Genomic DNA, 18,363 nt, shown 5'->3' with positions numbered 1-18,363 from the left:
CAGTGTTTTGCGCGATAAGGCGCAAGGCTTCTTCCATTGTCCTCTGGCTCCCTAGGAACTGGGCAAAGAACTCCTGAGCAGACGGCGGCGGCGGTGGGGGTAAGTCATCACCATTGCCATCCTGGCTGCTACTAGCTCCTGCACGGGTGCGCGTCATCTGCGAATTTACAACAATAAGCGATTATTGGTTGAGGTCAAGAGATTGCAGAGGAATTTTGTACTCATGCCAAACTGAAATTACTGGAGAAAATTCTCAAAATCACAATAAAAATAGAGGCATAATAATTCATTCTCGCAACATGACATCACCAATTTGACCACTTATCGTGCTCTAACGCATGCAAATTTAAAGCGTGATTACCGACAAAGAACTGGAATTGCATTGACGTTCATCCAAACATGCGATTAACATTATATGATAGTCTGGTTACTAATGCCAACTTCAAACTACAAGTCCATTACATAAATAAAGGTGATACATTAGTCCTTCCACTAAATGCGAAGCGATCTAATCCTCATCATGATCACTATCGAGGTCAGATGCAGAATCGTCTCCTTCCTCAGGTTCTACTTCTTCTTTAGGCTCCACTTCTTCTTCACCTTCCTCATACCCTTCTAGATCCATTTCTGCGGCTCCAGGTGGGACATAAGGGTGGAGCTGATTATTCAGTAGATGAACCTCTTCATGTAGATTATCGTTGTATTCTTCCTCATTGGCCAGCTGCTGTCCCAGCTCAAACTGTCGAGCTCTCAGGACATCTTCCCTGGACCAGGCTGCATTCTGCTGGTGAGTTAACCGAGTCATTTCTTCAGTGAGCCTTTCAATCTCGGCGTCGTGCTCCCTCTGAAGCTGACATCGGTCCTCACGGGCATGACCAAGAGCACCAGACACACGTTTGAGGCTACCTTCTACTCCATCTAACACTCTCATCACTGCGAACATGGCGCTCATGGCAGGGTTATCGCTGTTCTGCCCTTCTGCTGCACCAATCTCCAAAGATCTTCCTTTCGCCTGCTGCCATGAGTCAGTGGAGGGGTTACCTCTTGGAAAGACTCCAACCAAAGCGGCTGCCAGCTCCTGAGGAAAACGATCCATGATATCCCTCAGGATCCCAAAGGCTGCCCTGCCAGCTGCTTCTTCAGCAGTCCTACCAGTTGACTCATAACACCAGCCTGTCCACTCAGAATCATCACCACGGGGATGAACAACGGCCTCCACAGTAACCAAGAGACCTTCTCCCAACCGCTCATTCGCCCAGAAGTAGCAGGGTTCCATTCCATCAGGATAACCTACATAGCTGAGCACTCTCCACAAGAGTGTAGGCATCCCAAACTCTCCAAGGAACGTGTGACGTTGATGGGTACGTGGAGCAAGCTGACGGCTAGGAGCTCTGCCTCTAGTGGACTTGCGAGCAGTCTGCTTGGTGCGTGCCATCTGCACCATTAACATGTACCCTTTGGTGAGACAATGCCATAATGGATAAGAGTTACATAACTGAGTAAGAATTTTATAGGGGGGAACAATGTAATTATGTGAATGGTAATTTAACATGATGCATGCTCGTGCCGTATGTCCTCACAAACTTAGGAAAAATTTGTTTCTAACGGTAGACACGGTGGCATACCTACGTTCTCTCATAATAGCGTAACTAGTCGAGCTACACGTTTCGTTGTTAGTGTACCTACATAAAATTTCATTTAAGCCCTAAACCTGTAATGAAATATGCAGAATGTAATTGTAAATACTTTCATATATGTATACCCATACATATACTTCCGTATCAATCTACCCGACAAGAATTTAAACCCACAATTAAATACGTACCATATATACATGCAAGCATGCATACATAGCCGTACCAAGGCTAACTCTTCCCGACCGCACGCTCACATCTTGCGGTCATACACTCATCTTACCTTAGCGTAGAGGCATTTGATCCATACATTACCACTCAAGTGAATGGCATCCATACTATAGCACGCCGTATGGACGACGAAGTAAAACCCCCATGTTAGTACTTAAATAGCCACCTAATAGTCCTTAATTTGGGCATAAGGAAAGTGATCATTGGCACACTTTAGATTTCAAATACCTATTATATAACTAATAGTTGCTAGAGAAGGGTTTTTGGAAAACAAAAACTTTTGTTTTAAATACACTTGTGACAAATAACGTTGAATCTTGCTCTGATGCCAGCTGTCGCAGAACCGACCAATTTATAAGAATACAAGTACAATGGCAATCCGCAAGCGGTCGCACTGTCATACTTGAACCCATATAAACCCGGTAGTCCGTCGAGTACCACGACGGGTCTCGATAAACGATTTACAACAACCAAGATCGTACAGGATTCAACATACATGTCACATGTTACATAAAGTTCACAGATACTTTTCATCATCAGAGTACGAATAAAAGTTATTACAAACCCAGTTTGATAATTAAAGCGGAAGCAAATAAGTTCGAAGATAAAGTTTCCAACATAGTTTGATACAGTGCCAAGCCAGATCACGGTCCACAAAAGCAAAGATAGGAATTACTAAAGAAGCCTGCCCAAGGCTTACTCCTCATCCACGGCGGGATAGAAGCAACTCTTGCAATAACCATGATACACAGTGCCATCTGCAACAATGGGAAAATAAACCCTGAGTACGAGAAGGTACTCAGCTAGACTTACCCGTCATGAACCAGAAATAAAATGACTCCAAGGATCATGCAAGGCTGTATAAGTGGACGTAACTTGACAACATTTTGCGTAAAGGCAATTTACCCGTTGTACAATTATGATTCCTTTATCAAGTTAATTATAACTATCCCTTTCTAGATTAGCAACTATCCTGTGCCAAACATATGGTATATCATTTAGAAGCATACAATAGTAACCATAGCAGGTATTGTAATTCCATATTTATCTGAACCATCATGTTCCATACTATAGCTGCTACGATGTTGGGACTAGCCAAGTTTCTCACTATCCGGGAGAGACGGTGATTCGAATCGATTTCAACCAGCTGGGAATTTATTCCTAACACAAACCTAGATCTACCAGCCACGATAGTCTTAGGTCACCTTTGGTACAACTCAGGTACACATTTCGCGGGTCCGTACCGCGCCGCACAATCTGGAACACCAGATGCCAGGATGCTCAGGCCAAGCCTGCCCTTGGGCTCAGTCTGATCGTTCCCCGGAAGGAGCGCACAACAGAATGGTTCCCGGCCTGAGTTGAATTACTCGGCTTCGCGGTCGGAACGAGTTATCTGGCCAGCTAAGTGAGAGGCATGCGTTCAATCTTGTCAGAAGCGCCAACAACGGTACGGTCCTTAATCGACACAGACGGGGATAAGTCCACACCCAAGACCTCCATGTCTTGTTGCTTCTCTATCGACTTCCCGTCTGGTCTCAATTTACTTTTACCTCATGGTTCTGTTCCACGATAGCAGATATAGCCAACCGTGCTCCGGTATCCACCTATATCTCGCAGGTGACAGGACATCGCCCAACTTCTACCGGTCTAAGCATGGCTAAGCATATAAATTCGATCCTGGACCTATACCGATTAAAGGTGTAATATCTGGACAAGGAATGTACATGCTTCAAGTGGTTTCATTCAACTCTTATAACCTAATGCATCAATAATAAATACGTAAGTAAACATTTGTAAATTACTAGGAGACTTATAATGCTCCGGGGCTTGCCTCGTAGAAAGGAAGTGGGGCGATGGTCAGGACACTTCGGAAGCTCTTCAGGGTTCTGCTCCACGCCTTCGGGAGCTGCGGCTTGTGGATCCTCCTGCGGGTTCCCTTCCTCTGCTTCTTCGAATTCCAGCAACGTGATCTCTTCCTCCGATCCTAGATGCATGAGTATGGTATAAGTATTACGAATGCATATATGTTAACAAGTGCATCACGTTGTTTGAGTAGGTGCATATCTCTTCTCGATTACTACGTAACTACTTCTACAATGCATCGACTATGCCACAAACAGTAGCTACTTGTTTCACTCATAACTAGAGTTCTACAAATCCAAAAATAGTGATCCTAGACTTTCTGGAAAGCTTATCAAATTCTCTACAACTTTGTTATTAACCATTTTTATAGTACACATCAGTTTCAACATGCAACTCATCACACTCTAGAATCAGTCCGGAAATTATTTAATATGCAATATAAAGTAATAATACTTCTACTTCATGTAATCATTCCAAACTTGACAACTTAAAATCTACCAACAGTGTAGGCATACCAAATACATTTTAGATAATATAATGGTGAAGCCCAAACTATTTATTAAATTGCCTTTATTATTTTATTTAGATATCTAGGTTAAATAATAAATATATATCAGATGTGCTTAATAAATTCTCAAAAATTTACAGAGTCTTACTAATGCTATCAAAGGACTACTATAAAAATTTCATGTCATTTTACTAAGTAGAATATTCTATACAAAAATGATAAGGAAGCAAGGCTTGAAATAGCATAAATGGAAAATCCTATTGAAAAGTGTCAAGCAACAGATTTCTTATTTTTCTTAACATCCATAAGATACTAGGATTACCTCCAACAAATTTCATGAATTTTGGACTCATAAATAATTTATAAAAATTCATGCAAGGATGGACTAGCCATAAAAGAAAAATCAATAACTATAATTCTACACATGCACTGGCCTTCAAATTTTTACTCAAGCTCATATATGCTAATACTAGCTTACCACAAAAATTTCATAATTTTTGGAGCACAGGAACTCTAGATATAAAATAAACAAATTTAAATGCATTCAAAAGCATATTTCAAATCCTGATTTAAATCTCCAGAAATTTCTACTGTTGAAACCAAGAACATATTTTTCTTAAATACTACACTTTCTAATGAACACTACAAAATTTATTTCGCAATTTTAGGAGCTACCAAACTAAATATACAAAAATAACAAAACACATGTGAATCTGCATTCAAATTGAACTGGATTTGAAATATTGAGTCGCTGACATGCGGGACCCACTGGTCAGCGAGACCAAAACAGAGCACAGCGGCGCTGCTCGATGGACGCGGCCAAAGCTCGCCGACGGCGAGTACGCCGGTGGTGACATCGTCACAGTGTGACCCCCGTGACCTAACGCGTCGATTGGTCTACTTGGCCGGCCCTATCATCGACACCAGCGACGACGGCGGCGGCCATGGCGGCTCGGCGAGGCGGGACGTCGGCGGTACGCCGGTGACGACCTTGGCGGCCCAACCTAAGGTGCAGACGAGCATCTAGGAACGCTGGGGGACCTAGCGCGCTAACTAACGGAGCGGGAGGAGGACTGTGGCGGCGTGGCCACGACGACGGAGTCCACGGCGGAGCTCCGGCGAGCTTATACGCGCTGCGGTGGCTTACCAAGTACTGTCAGCGGGCACGGGAAGAAGCAGTGGGTCGCTGGGGAGCTAGTGGTGCTGCTGCGGTGAAGAATGGATGGCTAGGCGCGAGCTTGCGCGGCTATGGCGACGGCGGAGGTGCGAGAGCTCGGCGGATGCTGCTGCGAGGAAGAAAGGCCGAGGCAACGCGAAAACGGAGTGCGGCTGAGTGCGGGCGGGTGCTGGCGTGATGAAGGCACGCTCAGGCGTGTCATGGCCTGGCTGGGCAGAGCAGAGGTGACGCGCGGCCGTTTCTCCTCCATGTGGCGGCCACGGCCTGACAGCGGTCGGCCACTAAATCAGCCGATTCAGTTCGTCAGTCGCGCTACACCGAGCCTGACGACAAGTTTTGACACTCCTCTAACTGCTAAACCATTGCTCCTAAGTAGAAATTGTATGAATACGAATTGTAGAACTATGTCCCAGCAGCAACTTTGGTTCAAGGCACTTGTTCTAATTCGCAACAGAAACAGAGAAAAAATGTGCTCAAGGTTGGCTTGTCAGGCTGTCAGGGTTCCTGACTTAGCAAAATTTGCTAAGTGTTGAAATCAGGGATTTGATGATTTTTGAAATCCAAATTCAAGCATGTTAGGAGCTAAATCAGTTCATGACCCATAAATAAAAGTTGTTCCTTATGTCAAACACTACAACATTGCTTTAGTGAACTCCTCCATGCAAGGTCTCTAACACCTAGTTCAACTTTAGTCAAACATGTCACTTTGAAATCATGATACAAATTCAAACCATGACTAAATGACCAATTTAGCCCTAGCCCTAAATACCAAAGTTGTTCATGATGATATCCTAAGCATGTTTAAGCAATTTGCAAGGTCATTCCATCATTTTATGTAGTGGTTACTCATAGAGCTAGTTAGGGCAATCACATGAAACATGCCTTAAAGGCTTGATTTAGAAAAGTGACTTTCATGAATAATGTTCTAATTGCTAACCCAAGTGTGGTTACATGTTTTCATTCATGATCATTTGCAGATACACATGGAGGCATGAAATAACGAGAAAGATTGCATATGATAATGAAACATGCGATAACAAGTAAATGTTGCAAATGTTTCAATCAAATGTTTCAATTGTAAAAGCTTGTTTATGAATGCGTGATGATCATGCTCATGTTATGCAAGTCAAGTTATGCAAGGCTAACACCCGAGGTGTTACAGTAAACCCCCTATTTGCCGAGTGTTTTTTGTTTGACACTCGCCGAACCCCCTATTTTTTTATTTTTTATTTATTTTTCTCTTTTCATGGGAGGGGAAAAATAGCAAGCTCAGAAAGTTTGAGCTCAATCTAATGTATAGAAAAAGTTTCAAGGTCAAACGATGATTGAACCGTCACTTCGCCTTCAAACATGTTCCGTTCTCTCTCGATACCACGACTCTTCCTTAGAGATGCTTCGGTTTCTAAGCAATGTAAGTTACAACTTTTCCAAAATCTTCTCAATTTTTTACCATAGCCTCTACGTATCATATCATGATACAATGGCAAGTCCTATGTTTTTCAGACTTTGTTTGAATTTTTTATAATTAAAATACCAATAAGCTACATGTCGATGGTCGAGTGTTGGCACCCAGATGTTTCAAATTTCTTTTCATTTCTTCGGTAAGGCCAAAAAATAGACTTGACACCATGAATATGATTTTTCTACCCATTTTATTCTATTATTTCATGCACTTATAGATCAAATTTGACGTAAATCAATTAAATTCCTAGAATGCATTTAATGAATTAAAACTAGCAAACAGATCCAAAAAAATGCTAAATTTTAACATGGATTATGCTATGTTGTTTGTTGAGTACAAAACAAGTTTCAAGGTCAAATGAGAAAAAATAAATAAATTGTTTGCCGAGTGTTGCCCAATGGACACTCGGCTAAAGGGCAATGGAGGGACACGTGGCACGATGTTTGCCGGGTGCCGTAATTTGCCGAGTGTTTTCCCATATTTGCCGAGTGCCGGAGTTTGCCAAGTGTTTTTCAGTAGAATTGCAGAGTGTCAGAATGTTTGCCGAGTGTTTTTTTAGTAAGGTACTCAGCAAATAGAGAGTTTGCTGAGTGTCCGATAAAATACACTCGGCAAAGAATATGATACTCGGCAAAGCATTGGATTCCGGTAGTGAATATTCTAGGTTATCATAATCCATAATCTAGATTATTATAGTGCCATCCATAATCTAGATTATTATACTCCAATCAGATCCAAACATGCCCTACCTCCCAGATGTAGCCCAAAACACACTTGCGGCCCAACCCAACTATGAAATATACATATCTATCTATCTATATCTCTTATAATCTTAAACACCACTAGCGATATATCTCAATATGCAAGCTGTCCGCCTCAGCAATGCACTATCACATACAATTAAAACCCACTAGCACATGTATTGTGATGTCCACGTTCGCAAGACACACAAGCATTTTGTTGTCCACGTCAACGTGCCACGCAATCCACTAGCATTAATTTATAACAGTTTATTTCTTCGTATGAGTAATTATATATAGACTAATTTCATTATAAATCATTCGTAATTCCTGCAGTAACGCGCAAGGTATGCTTCTAGTATCCAATATATCTTTGACTTATTATTAGTTGGTAAAGTTTTGCTGCTATATTATCATCATTGAATTCTATTTACAAATGTTTGCCAATATATGATCTTAATCATATGATATATTCATGATTCTTGTTGTCTATAGAGGATATGTATTTCGGCGCAGGTTACCCATCGACTATTTTTTACCCATGTGGATATGTGTAAATTCTTTTACTTGTGTGTAGGTAATGGGTATTTTAGCGTGTAGAATTTTGTCAGTGGGTAAGGGTATGCGATGACAGTACCCAACTGGTATATACTAGTAGCCACATCTAGTTCTATAAAATGTAACATATAGTTAATTTTGGCTTTAGGTGTAAAAAAAACTCGACCTGCGGGGGTTATGACGGCCCCCGGGTTTTCCATTTAAGAAGAAGATCTTCTCACACAGATCGAGAAAACCCCCGAACCCCCGCCCCCATCCTGATGCAGGAGGTGCCGTAACCCTGTAAGAACCGGGCCGGAGCCTTCCACTGCGTTTTGGCACATGGGGACGGGCGAGGGGATTTTTTTAACCTCAGCCTGAAATCCGCTCCCACGGGGAGTCGAACCCAGGACCTGAAGAGTGCCGCTGGGTCACCTAACCGACTGAGCTAAGCGCCCTTTGGCGGCTTAGGTGTCAAATGCCAGTGGATTGCTTCTATTAGCGAGTGAAACGATCAAAAATGGTCAGCGGATGGTAAATCGCTTTCTCTTTCACATTTTTTTACCCTGAAACCAAAACGATGCGATATTATAAAAAATAAGTATGGCATCAGCTTTTTGATAATGTTAGAAATGAAACTATTCGATCAAAAGCTCATGTATAAGAATTGAAAACCATAAATGAGATGTTAAAACTATAAGTGCGTTCATAAAATTGTAGAACACAACACTAATCATCTAACTTGATCCTTCTCCGACGACAAGTAGTAATAGTTAAGATGTTAATCCCATTTAATCCATGCCACATACCCGCCTATCATACATTAGCTTGTTTTTTCTTGATTTTTTTGTAAAGTTATTAATTTGATGGTGCATTGGTTGTCCTTAATTTTGTTTTGTGTTTCGTTGATTGTGAATGATGCTAATAACTTCAGTATAAGGGGGTAAGAACCAGTCTTGATTCAATCCAAAATAGTCATCAACACAATACAGACACCTATGAGTAAATAAAGTTGCAGCCTTGCCAATTCATGAGACTCACTATGCCAGAAACACATAAAGAAGACTCGGAGACAGATCACCAATGCATGTCTCTGATAGCTAATTATAATAAGAAATCAACCGTACACATCTCTAATCTATATTAGTTCCAACGGAGCTAGGTCTGAGGTCGCCTCTCATCAGAGTCTCTAGTGAGAGGTCAACTTATCTGAGACAAGACTCGTCTTTGATGTGGGGCATCACATTCGAGACAATCCGTCTATCTCCGTCTTTGATATGGTTTATCATCACATACCCACTTCTCTGATTAGAGGCAACCACCTCATAGATGGAGCCCTTTAATCGCCATCTCGGACATCTTTCCTCATCACATACCTGCCTCTATCAACTTGAGTCTTTATTGTGCTGAAACCCACTTCCATGCTTCAAGGGACCTGACTCTGATGTGGCAGATTTTGGGCAGTAAATGATCTTTCCACTCGTTCCTTGCCGAGCTCACAAACTGTTTTCGCACCATTCTGGCGTTGTCACTGCTGTCCGCCTGTCCACACAATCGTCCCCTTTGTGCTGTCGCTTCCACCATCTGCATGATCGTCTCCTCTCTGCCACCGCACCATCCTTCCCTCAATCCTAGGCGAGCCCCAAATTAAGCTCTCCCATAGCCAATGTTATCCTAAACGCTAAACGGTAATCAGTCGGTCACCTGCTGTTTGGCCCCATTATTCGGGCAAAATAGGTGTTTAACTATGAAAACGGTGTACCACCATGTAGCGTTTAAATGGTGTGTAAACGAACTAAATGACCGTTTAGGTGAACAGTGCCCATAGCCCCCAAATGGTGGCACCACACGATCCGCCACGTGTGGCGCCATAGCCGGCCAACCGCCATGTGCCATTGTTAGATAAATCTAGACCTACTATGAGCTCCGGCCATATCAAAATTCCATGATTGAATCAGGGCACAAGGTCACTCATCATGTATACGGTGAGTCAGACATGCTGTGCAAAGTTCACTCCTTGCAAGCATCTAAGAAAAAACCCTATTTTCTATATATTTCAATTGTTGCTGGATGATCAAAGGCTCTTGCAACTTCTTATTGCATGAGACTAGAGCGTTTTAGTGGAGAGGATATTTCATCTAACTATGAAAGGTAATCTTTTACTATTTCATCTCTTTATCTCAACAATGGAGTTTAGGTGTTATTGCATCATTTCTCAAGATGTTACTAACATAGCCCAACAATCCAATGATGTTAATTACTTCTCTTATTATCTTGTTGCTAAACTCCACTCTATAGGGGCGTCGACCTCTCCTATCTCCCTTACTGTGATCCCCTCCACTACGCCAGATTTGCACATCACTGCCGGCATTATCACTGTCGGATTTGTGAGAACCGGCAGGGATGTACCTTCACTGCCGGTTATGAGCTTGAAAATGAAAAAATGATTGGGGCTTGGCTAAAACCGGTAGTGAAGGACCACATCACTACCGGTTTGTGGCTTGAACCGGCAATGTTTTGGTGGCCACTCATCACTGCCGGTTTAAGCCATGAGCCGACAGTGATTGGGCTCTATCACTGTCGGTTCTAGCCAAGAACCGACGGTGATAAGCCTACAACACAAAAAGGCTGCAGCCGTCCTCTCCTTCCTCCTCTCTTCCATCCCGAGAACAGAGGCGCGCGTTTGGACCCTTCCCTCCATTGTTGCGGCTGCTCTTCACCATGAAGCTAATGCTTGGATTTTGAAGAATGGCTTGATCTTTTTGCTTTAACGTTAGTAACAAACATCCATTCCTTTGATTTTGTTGCTTAATTAGCTTCGTTTTGATGGCTACATTGCTTGATTCTCATTCTAGTTCTTTCTCCATTCTAGAGAGCACTTTTCCAATTAGACATTTGTGTAAGGCTCAAATTATGGTGAATCCATCATCCAAACGGTTGGTGTCTATGAACACATTTAAATTCCTAGCTAATTATTCCATGGTGGTAAAGATCATCATTGTTAGTATGCGATGCTATAATTAGTTCTTAGAAGTAGAGTAGAATAGATGTTCTTCATTATTGCGCAATAATTGTTTTTTTACTATGATTTTCAATTTACAGGGCCGGGGCTACCAATTTCAATTTTCTAATAATTAGTGTACAATAATGTTTTCCAAAAATGGTACTTTCGAGCTACAATTGTTGTTCATGAAGCTCGATTTCTTATTAATTCTTTGTAATTATTGTCTCAGTATTTTTTTGTGCAGAGATGGATCAAGAGTGGATACATCTGTCCCGAATGAACAAGGGGTACATACATGGCGTCAGCCAGTTTATCTCCGACGCCAAAGCCCATGCTGGGAATGGGAACCCTGTGTTCTGCCCATGCAAAGATTACAAGAATCATAGGAACTTTCGTCAAATTGAGTCTATACGACCGCACTTGATTACCAGGGGGTTCATGACAAACTATACGATATGGACCATGAATGGTGAGGTTGGTGTGAATGTTCTGCAGGAAAACGATGATGATGTGGACATGCCTGACGTAGCCATCCACGATGCTGACGAGGAACCCGGTGTCAATACGGAACCTATGGCCACAGTTAATAATGTGTTTAGGAACACGCTAGCTGACGACACCAAGGATAACGATGGCATTTCTCAGCTGCTACGTAATGTAGAGACCGGATGTCTTAGTGAAAGACATCTGAGAAAGCTAGAGAAAATGAGACAAGATGACAAAACACCATTGTATAGGAATTGTCTAATGAGCAAACTGGAAGACGACATCATGCTGTTAGAGTTCAAATCGACAAACAAATTGAGTAATAAAGGCTTCGATCAGTTGTTAGGTATAATAAGGAAAATGCTCCTAGAAAAAAATGAGTTGCTAGAAAAGACATACTTGGCCAAGCAAATGATCTGCCCCATCGGCCTCGAGGTTAAAAAATCCACGTGTGTTCCAATGATTGCATATTGTACCGTGGAGAAAAATACAAAGACTTGAACAAGTGCCCCAAGTGTGAAGCTCCACGGTACAAGGAAGGGCCGTTAGATGAGGGTACCAAGACCAGAGGAGGTCCCATAAAGGTCATTTGGTATTTCCCTATAGCTCCCCGGGTGCATAGGCTATTTGCATGTGCAAAGTTAGCCAAGCTGTTGCGCTGGCATGGCGAAGAGCGTAAGAAAGATACAATGATGAGGCACCCCGCTGATGGGCATGACTGGAGGACTATCAATACTATGTTCTATAAGGACATCGGTGGAGAGGTAAGGTACCTTTGGTTTGCTTTGAGCATAGATGGGATGTATCCTTTCAACCAGGTTAGAAGCAATCATAGCACCTGGCCAGTGACGCTCTGTATATACAACCTCCACCTTGGGTCTGTATGAAGCGGTCATACATCCAGATGCCACTACTGATCCAAGGGTCAAGACAACCTGGGAATGACATCGATGTGTTTCTAGAACCAGTGATCGATGAACTAGTGGAGATGTTTGAAAAGGGTGTGCCGGAAGTTTAGGACGAGTACAAAAAGGAACATGTCACGATCAAGGGAGTACTTATCGCTACAATCACCAACCTGCCAGGTCGAGTTTCGTTGTTCGGAGAGAAGACAAAAGGCTATACTAGATGTGTCGAGTGCTTGGATGACACCGATGCGGTAAATCTGCCAAATAACTCAAAGATAATTTATATGGGACATCGTAGGTTCCTACCTAAGGATCACCTTTACCATAGGAACAAAAAAGATTTCAACGGTACTATTGAGAAACGCTTAGCTCCAAAATATCGAGATGAGCCTGCGATACTTCGAGAACTCAACAAACTGGAGGTTGTCCTTGGGAAGGGGGGACAATGCAGTAGCAGCGCCTGATGGGACCGTTTGGAAGAAAAATCGGTTTTCTAGAAACTACCTTACTGGTCATTTCTGAGTGTACGCCACTGTCTTGATCCCATGCACATCACTAAAAACATGTGCGCTAACACTCTTAATACCTTGATGGACACCGAGGGGACATCGAAGGATTCACTAGCGACATGCCTGGACATGCAACACTTGGGAATCAAGAAGGAGCTGTATCACGTGGAGCTAGAGAATGGCCAGTTCGAACTTCCGGTTGCGTCATAGACATTGAAGAAGGAAGAAAAGCGTGCGCTTATTTCTTTCTTCAATGAACTCAAAGTCCCGACAGGCTACTGTGCGAACCCGAAGAGGCTAGTGAACATGAGAGAACTCAAGATCAACTATGGCCCTATGAAGGCCCATGACTATCATGTCATTATGACTCAGCTGCTCCCTATTGCCCTATGTGGTATCCACCCCAAAGGTTCGCGCCCCAATCATAAAGCTTTGCTTGTTCTTCAACGTGATCTCAAAAAAGGTCATTAATGTGTCCACGCTAGAGCAGCTGCAGCGGGACATAGCCGAAACTCTCGTTAGGCTTGAGATGCATTTCCCGCTGACTTACTTTGATATCTCATTGCATCTGCTCATTCATCTTGTTGATCAAATTAGAGCCCTCGGCTCAATGTACCTACATTAGATGTTCCCTTTCGAAAGATTGATGAAAGTTTTCAGGAGGTATGTTAGGAACAGATTCAGGCCAGAAGGGGGCATGGTTGAAGGATGGTCAACGGAGGATGCCATTGAGTTTTGCACATATTATCTAGACATCAAAAGGGTTAGAGTTCTAGAATCTCATCACGAGGGAAGACTACGTGACAAAGGAACGATTGGGGAGAAATCTGTTATAGTAGACGACCCTGTTTCTTTTAGACAGGCATAGTTTGCTGTTCTCCAGCAAGCCGAGGGTGTGATGCCATACATTGATGAGCACAGGCAATCGCTGCAAACTCTATATCCGAGCAGGTCACAGGCTTGACTAGATAAAAAACATAAGGAGGAATTTGTCAACTGGTTGCGACATCGCTTGCTTGGAATAAAGTTGGGTAATCAACTGGATGCCTTAGCCAAGGGACCTTCGAGTACATATCTTAAGTACCAAGGGTATGAGATCAATGGATTCACATTTTACACAAAAAAGCAAGATGGAAAGAGCACATACCAAAATTGTGGTGTTCGTTTTGATGCTCACGACGAAAACAGTAATGTGCAGTCGACATACTATGGTTTCATAGAGGAGATATGGGAGCTAGCCTACGGTCCATTGAAGGCAGCTCTTTTTTGCTGCCAGTGGGTCCGACTTGAGGAAATCAACACTGATAGTGAAGGGTTCACTACCGTTGATCTCACTAAGACCGCAAATAGAGACGACCCCTTTGTCCTTGCAAGAGATGTTATGCAAGTCTTCTATGCAAGGGACAACAAGACAAAAGGAAGGCTAAAAGTAGTCCTAGAAGGGAAAAGGAAGATTGTCAGTGTCAATAGAGTGACGGACAAAGAAGACTACAGGGGCTATCAGGAAATGCCTCCATTTAGGGCGAATGTACCCCTACCAATGCTTCAAGAGGGTGACGAACCTGCTTACGTATGGCTTGATCACAATGAGGCCCTCATTGTTGATGCACGTAAAGATAGTTAGATTATTGTTAACTATGTAATCATTATGCACATAACCATGAAGGATGTTTGATCCTGATGAAACTCTCATCTCCTCTCTCCTTGTTAATACTCTACCAACTCAGCAAATATGCCGACGTATCATAGCAATTAATGAGAATGAAAGTTATTTAAAACTACCATTGAGACTGACCTTATTACTATTCAAACACTCGATTAGCCATTCGCTCCCACCATAAGAACTAGGTTTCCACCCTGGCGATGAGCCATTCGCTCCTAATGTGGCCATTCCATGGTTCCTTGTTCCAGCTATTGTATGAAATATTTTCCAACATCTTTTGTTTTTTTATGCTAACAAATAAGTATAATTAGTTTAATATTATTGTTGCATACATATATGTCGCAGACTATATCCCAATAGATTGGCTGCGAACAGCACTTAGCTGGTTCTTTATCTCGGACATCGTCGAGAACACGACATCTAATGCAAGTGGTCGGCTATGGACATGTGAACTCAGTTTTTCCATCCCTTTGAGGGGTGTAAATCATCGGAACCATATCCATGAGACGGGAAGACAGAGCCCGGATGTGATAAGCACCCAATTTAGTGTCGTGCGCATCTGTTTAGAGGCACTTCGACATGTTTGCTATGATGTGCCTGATTTCTCGCACTTCAAGGCGCTTGCTTTGAATGCTGGTGATATCACTGTCCCGCAAGCAAGCGAATGGTTTGCGAGCTACAACTGTGTGGATGTGGTAAAATGGTCACTTATACCTGAGTCGTGGTTATTTGTTGTTTATTATTATAATAACATTCTCTATTTTTTTTCTTTTTCTTCGCATGCAGATTGCGCTCCAGGACCTTACCTATGCTACATGTGGCTTGTGGGCCATTCTAGACCAAGCTACGGAGCAACTCGAGTACGATTGGGACTTCTGCAATGGTAACCTCGGCCAGCTCGCTGTAGAAGGACGCTAGTACTGCATAAGGATTACTAATAGAGGCAGTGGTCGTTCAGTAGGTTACATCTATGGCTGACTATTCTTTCAGTATTATGAGGCATGAGAGAGTGCACTCATATGGGCATTGGACTTCATCGATATAAATGGATACATAATATGTGACATCAATTACCATATATGGCTACAGAGACATGTTAGTGTGCATGGCCCGATCGAACCCGATAGTGATTCCGATAGTAATTAATGTTTATTAGGTTGTTTTCAAGGTCGTAGTTTAATTGAGTTCTAATTTTAATTTGTATGGCTTTGTGTGTTTAATTATTGTCATGGATGTAATTCATGTAACATTTGTTGGGCAACTAGAAATATACATTCTAGTGTCGTATTGGTCTCAAACTTTTTTTTAAGCTTGCACGTATCATGTGTGAAGGAAACACCAAGTTTGGGATTTTCCGGAGATGGTTTGCTACTTTATGAGGTTTAATTGAATTTCCACGCGATGAGACCATTTAATTATAGGTTGAACTGAGTCTACCCACGAAAAGATCCGGAATGGTGCCAAACTTTTACACAGGCTCTAATGTGCCCTAGGGATAAGAATTTTATGGAGGTGGATGACAAAATCTATTGGGTCCAAGATAAAATTCACCCTCTTTTATCTCATTCGTCATAGAGAAAAATATAATAAATAAAAAAACTGCTCAGAAAAACCTCAGATCCTGTGTGAGGTCTTAATTTGGGTGTACATGCTTGCCAAAAAAATTTCAAGCCATTTCGACATAGGCGGAGTATATATGCTTCATAGAGGTACATGTGCCCTTTCATCGAACCATGACTATACATATAGGTTATCAAGGTTTCTATGGTTCATAGGCATTCCGGTGTCGTATTGGTCTCAAACTTTTTCTTAGGCTTGCACATGCCCGTGTGAAGGAAACACCAAGTTTGGAATTTTTCGGAGATGGTTTGCTACTTTCTGAGGTTTAATTGAATTTCCGCGCGACGAGACCGTTTAATTATAGGTTGAACTGAGTTTACCCACGAAAAGATCCAGAATGGTGCCAAACTTTTACACAGGCTCTAATGTGCCCTAGGGATAAGATTTTTGTGGAGGTGGATGACAAAATCTATTGGGTCCAAGATGAAATTCACCCTCTTTTGTCTCATTCGGCACATAGAAAAATATAATAAATAAAAAAACTTATCAGAAAAACCTTATATCCTATGTGGGGTCTTAATTTGGGTGTACATGCTTGCCAAAAAAAATTTAAGCCATTTCGACATAGGCGGAGTATACATGCTTCACAGAGGTACATGTGCCCTTTCATCGAACCATCACTATACACATAGGTTATCAAGGTTTATTTGGTTCATATGCATTTCGGTGTCGTATTGGTCTCAAACTTTTTCTTAGGCTTGCACGTGCCACGTGTGAAGGAAACATCAAGTTTGGGATTTTCCGGAGATGGTTTGCTACTTTCTGAGGTTTAATTGAATTTCCGCGCGACGAGACCGTTTAATTATAGGTTGAACTGAGTCTACCCACCAAAAGATCCAGAATGTTGCCAAACTTTTACACAGGCTCTAATGTGCCCTAGGGATAAGAATTTTGTAGAGGTGGATGACAAAATCTATTGGATCCAAGATGAAATTCACCCTCTTTTGTCTCATTCGGCACAGAGAAAAATATAATAAATAAAAAAACTGATCAGAAAACCCTAAGATCCTGTGCGGGGTCTTAATTTGGGTGTACATGCTTGCCAAAAAAATTTCAAGCCATTTCGACATAGGAATACATATGCTTCTATTTATTCAGTATATAATTTTTTTTAATATATATAAACATCACTACCGGTTTCAAAAAACTGACATTGATGAGAATAAACCGATAGTGATACTGGTTATCACTGTCGGTTTATTTTAAAAACCGGCAGTGATATTTAAAAAATTAAAAAAAATTATGCCAGCCCTTAGGTTCGAGCTCGTGTCTTGGGCTGCAGAGTTTAGAGACTTAACCGCTACGCTAGTATATGATGTGTGCTTAGGGTTATTTACTTTTTCCTTTCGACCTTGAGGTCGTTTAATAAATTATAAAATAGAACAAAAAAATTTGGGCCGCCTAGGACTCGAACACGGGTCTCGGGGGCTAAAGTTGAGGGGTGTTAACCGCTGCGCTAGTAGGAGGAGTTCAAAACAAAACGAAAAGTTATCCTACTTAACACCTAACTGCTACACCATATCACTACCGGTTTAGGGAATGACCCGACAGTAATGTACTCCATCACTGTCGGTTTACAATCAAAACCGACAGTGATGAGCTATTTTCCGAAGTAAATTAATAATTTATAAAAAAACAAAAAAAATTTGACCCGCCTAGGACTCGAACACGGGTCTCGGGGGCTTGGTTGAAGGGTCTTAACCATTGAGACAGTCGAAGGAGTTCAAAACAAAACAAAAAGTTATCCTACTTAAGACCTAACTGCTAAACCACATCACTGCCGGTTTGGAGAATGACCCAGTCGTGATGTACACACATCACTATCGGTTTGGGGAGTGACCCGGCAGTGATGTACCCCCATCACTGTCGGTTTCGACTTACAACCAGCGGTGATGAGATACAGGTATAAAAGTGGCGCGGGTTGAAATTATCCAAATTCATTTCAACCCCGCACCAACCCCTCCCCCCGCACCGCCGGAGCACCACCCCACGCTAGAGCACCGCCCCACACCGTCCACCGC

The sequence above is a fragment of the Miscanthus floridulus genome, chromosome 5 (genome assembly GCF_019320115.1).
Source record: "Miscanthus floridulus cultivar M001 chromosome 5, ASM1932011v1, whole genome shotgun sequence".
Taxonomy (NCBI): Eukaryota; Viridiplantae; Streptophyta; class Magnoliopsida; order Poales; family Poaceae; genus Miscanthus; species Miscanthus floridulus.
This window is presented reverse-complemented; position numbering follows the sequence as displayed.